This window comes from Schistocerca gregaria, unplaced genomic scaffold (genome assembly GCF_023897955.1).
Source record: "Schistocerca gregaria isolate iqSchGreg1 unplaced genomic scaffold, iqSchGreg1.2 ptg000047l, whole genome shotgun sequence".
NCBI classification, from domain to species: Eukaryota; Metazoa; Arthropoda; class Insecta; order Orthoptera; family Acrididae; genus Schistocerca; species Schistocerca gregaria.
The window spans coordinates 3,099,845-3,109,826 of NW_026061704.1; the positions used below are offsets into that span (position 1 = coordinate 3,099,845).

General features: G+C 39.1%; 1 non-coding gene across 1 annotated transcript; it reads left to right on the forward strand.

The window, feature by feature from the left end:
* The first annotated feature begins 5,393 nt into the window (after positions 1-5,393).
* Trnat-ugu (transfer RNA threonine (anticodon UGU)) lies at positions 5,394-5,468 on the forward strand. The gene has a single exon. It is a non-coding gene; the product is annotated as a tRNA-Thr (tRNA).
* Positions 5,469-9,982: the final 4,514 nt, after the last annotated feature.

Genomic DNA, 9,982 nt, shown 5'->3' on the forward strand with positions numbered 1-9,982 from the left:
CCAGTGGAAAGCGGCTGCTACACGTCCCTTCATGCAAAATCGTAAAGTCCTAGCTCATTTCCAAGGCACCAAAGAAAAGTAAAAGGTCAATAATCGATAGCTAAAACTTGAATTTTACTGCTTCTTACTGGTTATTACATCGACTTAGAAACTTCTTCTGTGTTCTACTATGGTGTTTTTAGTGTCTCCGAATTCCGCAGCACGCGACATAGCTTTGCAGATGATAAATGTAACCGTTTCAGAGAGAAGAGCGGCCAATGTTACGATCTGGCTTTAAGTCGATTTGATAACAAATGACGAAAACGAACGGATTTGTAAGGTTTGTACTACAAATGAACACTTTTTCACATTCTTCCGTGCAACACAGCTGCTAGTCCCCCATTAATGCAAAATCGTAAGGTCCTAGCTCGTGTCCAAAGTACCAAAGCCGGCTAAAAAGTCAGTAATCGATAACTAAAACTTGCAACGTACTACTTCTTACTGGCTATTACTTCAACTTAGAACCTTCTTCTGTGTTTTACTATGGTGCTTTTAAAGTCTCCGCATACCGCATCACGCGACATAGCTTTGCAGACGATAAATGTAACCATGTCAGAGAGAAGAGCGGCCAATGTTAGGATCTGGCTTAAAGTCGATTTGATAACAAATGACGAAAACGAACGGATTTTTAAGGTTTTTACTACAAATGAACACTTTTCACATTCTCCCGTGCAACGCGGCTGTTAGACTTGCCTTCATGCAAAATCTTAAGGTCCTAGCTCATGTCCAAGGCACCAAAGAAGGGTAAAAGTTCAATAATCGATAAAAAGAACTTGAATTGTAATGTTTCTTACTGGCTATTACATGAACTTAGAAACTTCTTCTGTGTTCTACTATTATGCTTTTAGTGTCTCGCGCATACCGCACCACGCGACATAGCTTTGCAGACGATAAATGTAACCGTTTCAGAGAGAAGAGCGGCCAGCGTAACTTCCTTGCTTTAAGTCGATTCGTTAACAAATGACGAAAACGAACGGATTTCTCAGGTTTTTACTACATATGAACACTTTCAAATTTTCCCGTGCTACTTGGCTGCTAGTCCTCCTTTCTTGCAAAACCTTAAGGTCCTAGCACTTGTCCAAGGCGCCAAAGCCTTCTAAAAAGTCAATAATCGATAATTAAAACTTGAATTGTACTACATCTTACTGGCTATTACATAGCCGAGTAAAAAGCCTAAAACCGATAACGAAAACTTGAATTGTACTACTTCTTACTGGCTATTACATCAACTTAGAAGCTTCTTCTGTGTTCTACTAAGGTGCTTTTAGTGTCTCCGCATACCGCAGTACGCGACATAGCTTTGGAGACGATAAATGTAACCGTTTCAGAGAGAAGAGCTTCCAATCTAACGATATGGCTTTAAGTCGATTCAATAACAAATGGGGAAAACTGACGGATTTCTCAGGTTTTTACAATATACGAAAACTTTTCACATTCTCCCGTGCAAAGCGGCTGCTAGACTTAGCTTCATGTAAAATTTTAAGGTCCTAGCTCATGTCCAAGGCACCAAAGACGGCTATAAAGTCAATAATTGATAACCAAAACTTGAATTGTACTGCTTCTTATTGGCTATTACATTAACATGGAAGCTTCTTCTGTGTTCTACTATGGTGCTTTTAGTGTCACCGTATACCGCAGCACGCGACATAGCTTTGCAGACGACAAATGTAACCGTTTCAGAGAGAAGATCCGCCAATGTGACGATCTGGCTTTAAGTCGATTCGATAACAAGTGACGAAAACGGTCGGATTTCTCATGTTTTTACTACATATGAACACTTTTCACATACTCCAGTGCACACGGATGCTAGCCGTCCTTTCATGCAAAATCCTAAGGTCCAAGCTCATGTCCTTGGCACCAAAGCTGGCTAAAATTTCAAAAATTGATAACTAAAACTTGAAATGTACTGCATCTTACTGGCTATTACATCAACTTAGAAACTTCTTCTGTGTTCTACAATGGTGCTTTTAGTATCTCCGCATACCGCAGCAGGCGACATAAGTTTGCACACGATAAATATAATCATTTCAGAGAGAAAACGGCCTATGTGACGATCTGGCATTACGTCGATTCGAAAGCAGATGACGAAAACGGTCGGATTTATTATCTTTTTACTGCATATCAACACTTTCCACGTTCTCCCGTGCAACTTGGCTGCTAGACCTCCCTTCATGCAAATTCGTAACGTCCTACCGCATGTCCAAGGCACCAAAGCCGGCCAAAAAGTCAATAATCGAAAGCTAATACTTGAATTGTACTGCTTCTTACTGGGTATTACATGAACTTAGAAGCTTCTTCTGTGTTCTACTATGGTGCTTTTAGTGTCTCCGCATGCCGCAGCCCGCGATATAACTTTGCACACGATAAATGTAATCGTTTCAGAGAAAAGAGCGGCCAATGTGACCTTCTGGAATTAAAGGACCCCCTTAAATGTTTTAGTCATTTTTTATATAGTTTTGTTTAGGAAAGTTGGCTATCCGAACGTTAAATTTCTGTATTCTTACGCTTAATCTGTTTCTCCCCTGATTGCAAGTAGTGAGAGTTCTGCTATGAATTTTATGGACATTTGTGCTATTTAAGTAAAGTTTTACCTAAGTATTTTTACCTAGTCATATTCAAATTTCAAGTTTTAAGGGTCTCGTTCCACTTAACGAAATTTATTTATTATTTGTCCAACTGATCTGGCCTTGTAAGGCAGTCTCCTTTATTATTGTGATTGTGATTTTGTAATGCTTTTGATTGTAATGAAATATGTAGCAACTACAAGGGATTACTATTGTGATTTTGGTGTGTCACTACCATACCCCATTTCATAGAGGATGAAATGTTTCATGAAATATATGAAAACCTGTTTTTGATACATTCAACCATTAAGACGGGTGGAATATAGGATGTAATGTTTTATGAAAGTATTTCAGTGCGAAGGAATTTTTAAAGCAAAATCTATGAAAATTGTGTTATTGAAAAATACGTGTTTCACTGTTTTTGGAACTACAACCTCCAAGAAGGTGCAATAGGGGCACAGGTTTCACTGACCCATAGCCTTCCAGCCCAACCTGCAAAGTATACGGACTTGAAATTTGTGGAAGGTGTAAATCTTACGCTGAAAGCGTCATTTAAGAAGAGATTGTTCGAAATTTCACTCCTAAGGAGGTGAAATATGGGTTGAAAGTTTTTTTTTTTAAATATGTCCCTATGTCGCTATTGAAGCTATAACTACAAAACTACGAAAATTGACATTTGGTGTCTCAGACAAAAAACAAAAAAGAAACAGGATTTTAGCATTTTCCGAAATTCTTCCAATGGGGGATAAAATAATTAGTGAAGGTTTTTTGAAAATAAATCATTATTAAAGAACTACTGAAGCCTTTTTATAGCTACATCTATGAAAATAGGTACTTGACATTTCGGTTGGATGTTAAAAAAATGTGTTTCGTGGCTTTTGGAAATTTATCTGACTAATAGAGTGAAATAGGGGATGAATGTTTTATGAAATATTTCACTATGAAAGCATTTTTAGAATTAAATGGATGAAGATTTGAATTTGACTCCTCGGTTCTAAATAGAAGAATACGTGTTTAACTGTTTTTGAAAACCCAACCCCTAAAGGGTGTGAGATGTTTCAGAAAAAGGTTCATTATGAAAGCATTACTAAATATATCAGACAATTCATATTCGACTAATGTGTTACAATTTTTAAAAACAACGTGTTTTTCTGGTTTTGGAACTTCGAGCATAAGGGGATGAAAATTTTAATGAAATATTTATTGCGTTATATTAAAATATTTTAAATCTGCATCTATGAAAACCGGTATTTCACTTCTCAATTAGATATAAAGAAATATGCGTTAGGGAATGAAAGACTCTACGGAGATATCACCACAAGAATACAAAACGGCTTGATTAACAAAAACCTTGGACTGCAGCTGTCAGCATAGCTTTTTGGTCATTCAGTAAAAGACCATGCTTCAACGGCGTTAAGTTTAGAAAGTTTAGAAAGTGTTGCAGTTTATAAAAGACATAAAAAAACGATTAAAGAAAAAATTCTTTGCAGACCATGAACGGTCTACGCAAGTAAAGAAGCGGATGATAAGCTAGCTCTTTATGCAAATGAGTTGGTCAGTTTAAGTTCCGAGACATGTCATGCAGCAGGAACGGAATCCTATAGTTGCTACGATTGGCTAAAGGAAAAGTTTTGCAGAATCACGCAAAATCACTTCTGCAAGTGGCTGAGAATCTCGTAATGAATAAAAATTCTGTAGTGAGAATTCGAAGGTGGGAGATGCAAGATTTCTCCCCCCCCCCCTTCCCCCTCCTCACAATGCTATCCTTCTTTACCTACAGAAAAATAAATAAATAAATAAATAAATAAAACTAGAGAAATTTCTACTGTGAAACTATTTGCATACAAGAGAACGGCCCTTGAAATTTAACTCTTCAAAGTTTTAAGCCCTGATCATTTCGGATATTGATCAGAAAGTGTTAATCCACCTGTGAAACCTGAGTATATAATCCCTGTGACATTTGATCAACGGTGTTCCATAAGGACAGGTTCTCATTCAAAACGTTCGAAAATTCAATTTCTTTGTAGTTGCAATTTTTAAAGGTGTACTTGTCTACACCCTTGGAACGGAAAGGTTTTTATTTTTTTAATCCGTGCTTTACAAAAGTTTCTACAGCCCATTGTTTGAAGCAGTGTCATGGCTGCCATGAGCCGCGCGGGGTACCCGCCATGTCTCCAACGCCTTGTCACGGTTCGCGCGGCTCCCCCCGTTGGAGGTTCGAGTCCTCCTTCGGGCATGGTTGTGTGTGTGTTGTCCTTAGCATAAGTTACTGTAAGTAGTGTGCAAACATACGGACTGATGGTTCAAATGGCTCTGAGCACTTTGGGACTTAAGATCCGAGGTCATCAGTTTCCTAGAACTTAGAACGACTTAAACCTAACTAACCTAAGGACATCACACACATCCATACTCGAGGTAGGATTTGAACCTGCGACCGTAGCGTTCGCGTGGCTCCCGACTGAAGTACCTACAACCGCTCAGCCACATCGGCCGGTCTATCATGTGTTCTAGAAGAGCTGTACGGTCGTCAGTGGCGCCTGTTCTTTCGAGAACAGCTACTATCTTCATATCTATGGTTAAACGTTTCCCAGCCATTGACCTTCGTCTGTGCGAATGCGCACAGGCTGCCGGAACTCTTACGGGAATCGTCACCTTAGTGTGAGCCAGTAATGAGTGGATGGACAAATACCTATTAAGTACATTACGTAATCGGATTGTGGACGGTTGGGGATGTGAGTCTCACGGGAAGTGTGCGAGGGATAAATTCCTGCAGTCGTGCTGTTCATTTGTGCCCTCGATAGCTCAGATGGATTGAGCGTCTGCCTTGTAAGCAGGAGATTCTGGGTTCGAGTCCCAGTAGGGGCACACTTTTCAGCTGTCCCCATCGAAGTATATCAACAACACCTGTCGGCAGCTGAGGGTTTCAATTAATTATCAGTTGTGAAGGTGATTCGATGAACCCTTTACCAGGCACTTAAATGTGTTTTGCAGGGTTTCCATACAGATGTAGATGATAACTCGTCCCGTGTCGCACGTGCTCAAAAGGATTCATACTGCAGAATGCATGCAAACATACTCACCGAAAATACGGGCGAATATCAAGTGCAGGCTGCCGAGTGCTGCATATCCACCTTAGACGGATCGGCTTTTCCTGCCAAGAAGAACAGGAAGTTGCTGTCTAGGAACAATCAGAGCTAGAGGAAGGGTTGATAAATACTCTTTGAATTGCAGACTAAACGTAAATAACGAAAATACATTTTTGGTAAAAATTGGTCAAAACATAATCGTTTGCCCTCCGTATTGGATTAGCTGTTTTGAATATTGAAAATCTGACTCCAGATTCGTTTTCAGCGATATTAAAAATATATATGTAACACTCAGTTCATGCAAATCGAAGTAATAATATAACTAAATGTTTTCCCTAAACTTTGAACACTTTTTTTTCGAGTAACGATTTTCTCAGAACGGCATGCAGCATTAATTAAAAGTGGTTCGATCTCTTAACTTCTACCTCTGACCCCTAAATGTAAACACTTTTCTTAGGAACTTATAGCTATAATATGACATTTGTTAATATTAACTAATTTTTGTGTAGGCATAAGGAGTGAAACAAACCCCCAAAAATCGAACTCAAAGTTCGAATTAGCACTGTATCGTTAAATTTAAGGTTGTTTCATTGCGGTTAGGTAAGTGCTCCCATAAATTTTATGTATTATCGACTGATGTTATCCATTTTCAAATTCAGAGAAATAATGTAGTATCAACTGATGTTACCCATTTTTGAATTCAGGTAACATCTGACGTGGCACACTGCACGCACTCTGCGTACTCCAGTCTCGCAGGCCCTTGATCAAATCATAATTACGGGCGCCATTTTTTATTGAAAATCTAAAATTAAGCTCATAGTATTATCACTCGTAATTCCCAAACAGATCCTTCGAATGTATTTTCATTGTCTCAAAAAAAAATTTCAAATGTACCCTTTTTTGCTCATTTGTATGAGAACCTGGCCGTAACGCCGTAATATAGTCACGAGATTTTTTTTCAGAGACGCTGTACGTTCGCGAGAAGACTTTCGTTCTGCGCGTGTCGAAGGACATTCCTCAGATATTACTGTGTGTGTGCTACTCAGTCGTGCCATTTAAGTGTACATCTTTGCATAGTTTTCCTTTCACGATGTAAACAGTGTTCCGCTCAGTTGCTAACTGGCCAGTGAGTGGTTCCGAAGGTGTCGGATTTGCGGTGCGTTCGGTCTGCTAGGACAACAGCAGACTAGCGTGGTGCGATGGCAGAAGCAGACACTGAGGGAGCTAGCTGCTGGGACGCCAGCGAACAATTTATGCCAAGTAAGACGAAGAGGACTATTCTAAAATTACGAGCCGTCTCAAAAGTGTTAACCATTGGTAAATCTGACAGTTGAGTCTGACAAAACTGGCAGTTTTGCCTAGAGATACATTACAGAGAGAGATACAGGAAATCCCCCCACCCCCTCAATGAATTTTTGGTTGTGATGACAGGCCGATTGGTAGTGTAGCCCGAGATCTAAGTTAGGTTGGAAGGTGGTAATTTGATTGAGAGTTGTTTACGCCAACGATTATGAATGCCGACTAAACGTTGTGTGAGCAGATTGCCCTGTAGCGTAGCCTAGTGTTTCCGTCCGCGCCACATTTAACACACTTTCTCTAACTGTGTACAAGTGTCTCACAACAGCCACGATAACTACGTTTCTGGTGGGGGGAGGGTAGAGTCCACTATGTAACTTTCACTGCAAATTTTAGTAACAGCATAAACTAACCGAAATAGAAGCGTAATTTTAACTATATTTCCTTTTGTGGGAAAATAATGGTTCTCCTCTTTCGGCAGCAACTGTAATATGTAGGCGACTTATTAGTTTTTTTTAACTCTGAATCATGATCTCAATAGACGCAGTGCTTTTTTTACGTTACTTGATTTGTGGTCTATAGTAAACCATGCAACGAATTGGTAAATTCTTTGAAGTTTGACGTGTGTTACATAGACGACGTTTGCAATGTTCGTAAGGCCAAGTTTGCATATATTCGGTGTCTGTTTTTTTTTGGCCATGTACTGTATAATTAAGGGGAGGAGGATTATGTTCAAGGAGCAGTGCATTAGCAGTCTATGGATAAATTGAGAATTTGGATATAACGAACGGCATGCTCGGGCAGTTTGTGCTATTATGTTGACCACTGCGTAATTCGGACACAGTGATCATTGCCTCTCCCTAATAACCAGGGGACTCGGGTGCTAATGCTGGTCTGGCACGAATTTTCAACAGTGCCCATTGACTAAAGTCTGTGCCCATTGTAAGCTAATTGTTTAGGTGTTAAATTGTATTTTGTTCACGATACGTCGTTAAGCTTTTTCATGGATAACAGCTTTGAAAAGCGTACAGGTTGTAATGATATTCGCTCGTCGTTAGTCCAAGGCAACTATAGCGATTTATAAACACACTTGTAGTTCGTATTAAGCCTACATACGTAATTGTGTCCTGTGTTTCTTTACCAAGAACTGTTTCGTAAGTAATTCTCCTGTAGTGGTATTTTGTTTTAGTATTTTGTTTAAATATTTATAGACTGCAGGCTTGGATGAAATATGAAACACATGTCCGAAGTTCCTGTTGATACTGCAGATACTGTTTCATCCGTACTAGGGGCCAAAACATTTCATCTAATACAGAAGGACACAATTTGTCTCGAGATTTAGCAATTTTTCGTAATAGAGGCCTTGCTTCGATATATTTTTCTCTAATTCTTGTTTGGATTTAATCTTAAAACACACTACTTCTTCCACCAGTTATTCGATATGTGGTTTCATCCCTTTCGTAGCCTAGAGTTCCTAAACGGTCGATAATATTAATAATTTCCTTTCTCAATTTTATTTTCTGTAAAATCTCCTGTTTATGGTTATTGCTAACGTGTTTCACGTTCTCACTTTTATTATTTATATTTTTCTAGTTTTGTGACTGGTAGCCAAATTTTCTTTGAATCTGGTTTTTAATTCTGAAATAGTAACAGTAGAAGTTCAAGAGAAGATTGCGATCTATTTGAGGAGAGTGGCTTGGAGATTTTTTATAGTAGACGTACACAGGTCATGGGGATCCTTACCTATATAAATTTACTTCGAGTGTGATGTAGCCCATTCTCTTGTCATGATCTCGGCTGTATCGTAGCGCATTGTCTCGGTTAGGTTGGAGATTTCTGTTGAGAGTTGCCGAAGTCAACGAAAGTGATTACAAAGTAAAGACTGTGCTAACAGAACGATCTGTAGCGTAGTCCAACACGTTCTTTCTGTCCTTTTAAAGCCTCTTTTAATTAAAAATAACTAAAGCTGCAAGATACAGTCACAAAAACTCTGTTACGTAATAGAGTAATACCAGACTATTGTTGTGTAAGTTGTGTGCGTACACTATTTTTTTTGTCAGTGAATATACATTTTTTACTCATTTGCTGGGTTTCAGTTTTCCCCGTTTTCCAGCGAAAAACCTTTTCCTGTGAAGGGCCCATTAGCTTGTCGGTTATATTTGTGACTTTCTCGACGGTCAGTAATTTCGTGATAGTCCATCCACCGGCGTCATTGTTAACATCGAATATAGATTTAAGTATTAGGAAGGCTAATATGAAGCTAATGCATGAGTAGGTCTAATAATTAATAAAAATAGGAATGTGGGTAAGCTACTACAAACAGCATAGTGAATGCACTGTTGTGGCCAAGATAGCCACGAATCCCACGCCTACCAAAGTCGTAAAAGTAGTCCTCAGATGATGAAGAAATTGATGGAATGTGTGATGAGATAAAAGAAATCATTCAGATAGTGATGGGAGATGAAAATTTAATATTAATGGGTGACTGGAATTCGACAGTAGGAAATGGAAGAAAAGAAAACGTAGTAGGTGAATATGGAATGGGGGTAAAAAATGAAAGAGGAAGCCGCCTGGTAGGCTTTTGCCCAGAGCATAACTTAATCGTAGCTAACACTTGGTTCAAAAATCATGAAAGAAGGTTGTTTACGTGAAAGAGACCTGGAGATACTGCAATATTTCATATAGATTATATAATGGTAAGACAGAGATTTAGGAACCAGATTTTAAATTGTATGACATTTCCAGGGGCAAATGTGGACTTTGATCACAATATATTGATTATGAACTGTAGATTAAAACTGAAGAAACTGGAAAAAGGTGGGAATTTAAGGAGATGGGACCTGAAAGAACTGACAGAATCAGAAGTTTTAGAGTGTTTCAGGAAGAGCATTAGGGAACAATCTACAGGAATGGGGGAAAGTAATACAGTGTGATGGCGGATCTGAGTGGTGTACTGTCAAGGGGAGGGGGTTCCTCCGGGATCAGTGTTGGGGCCGC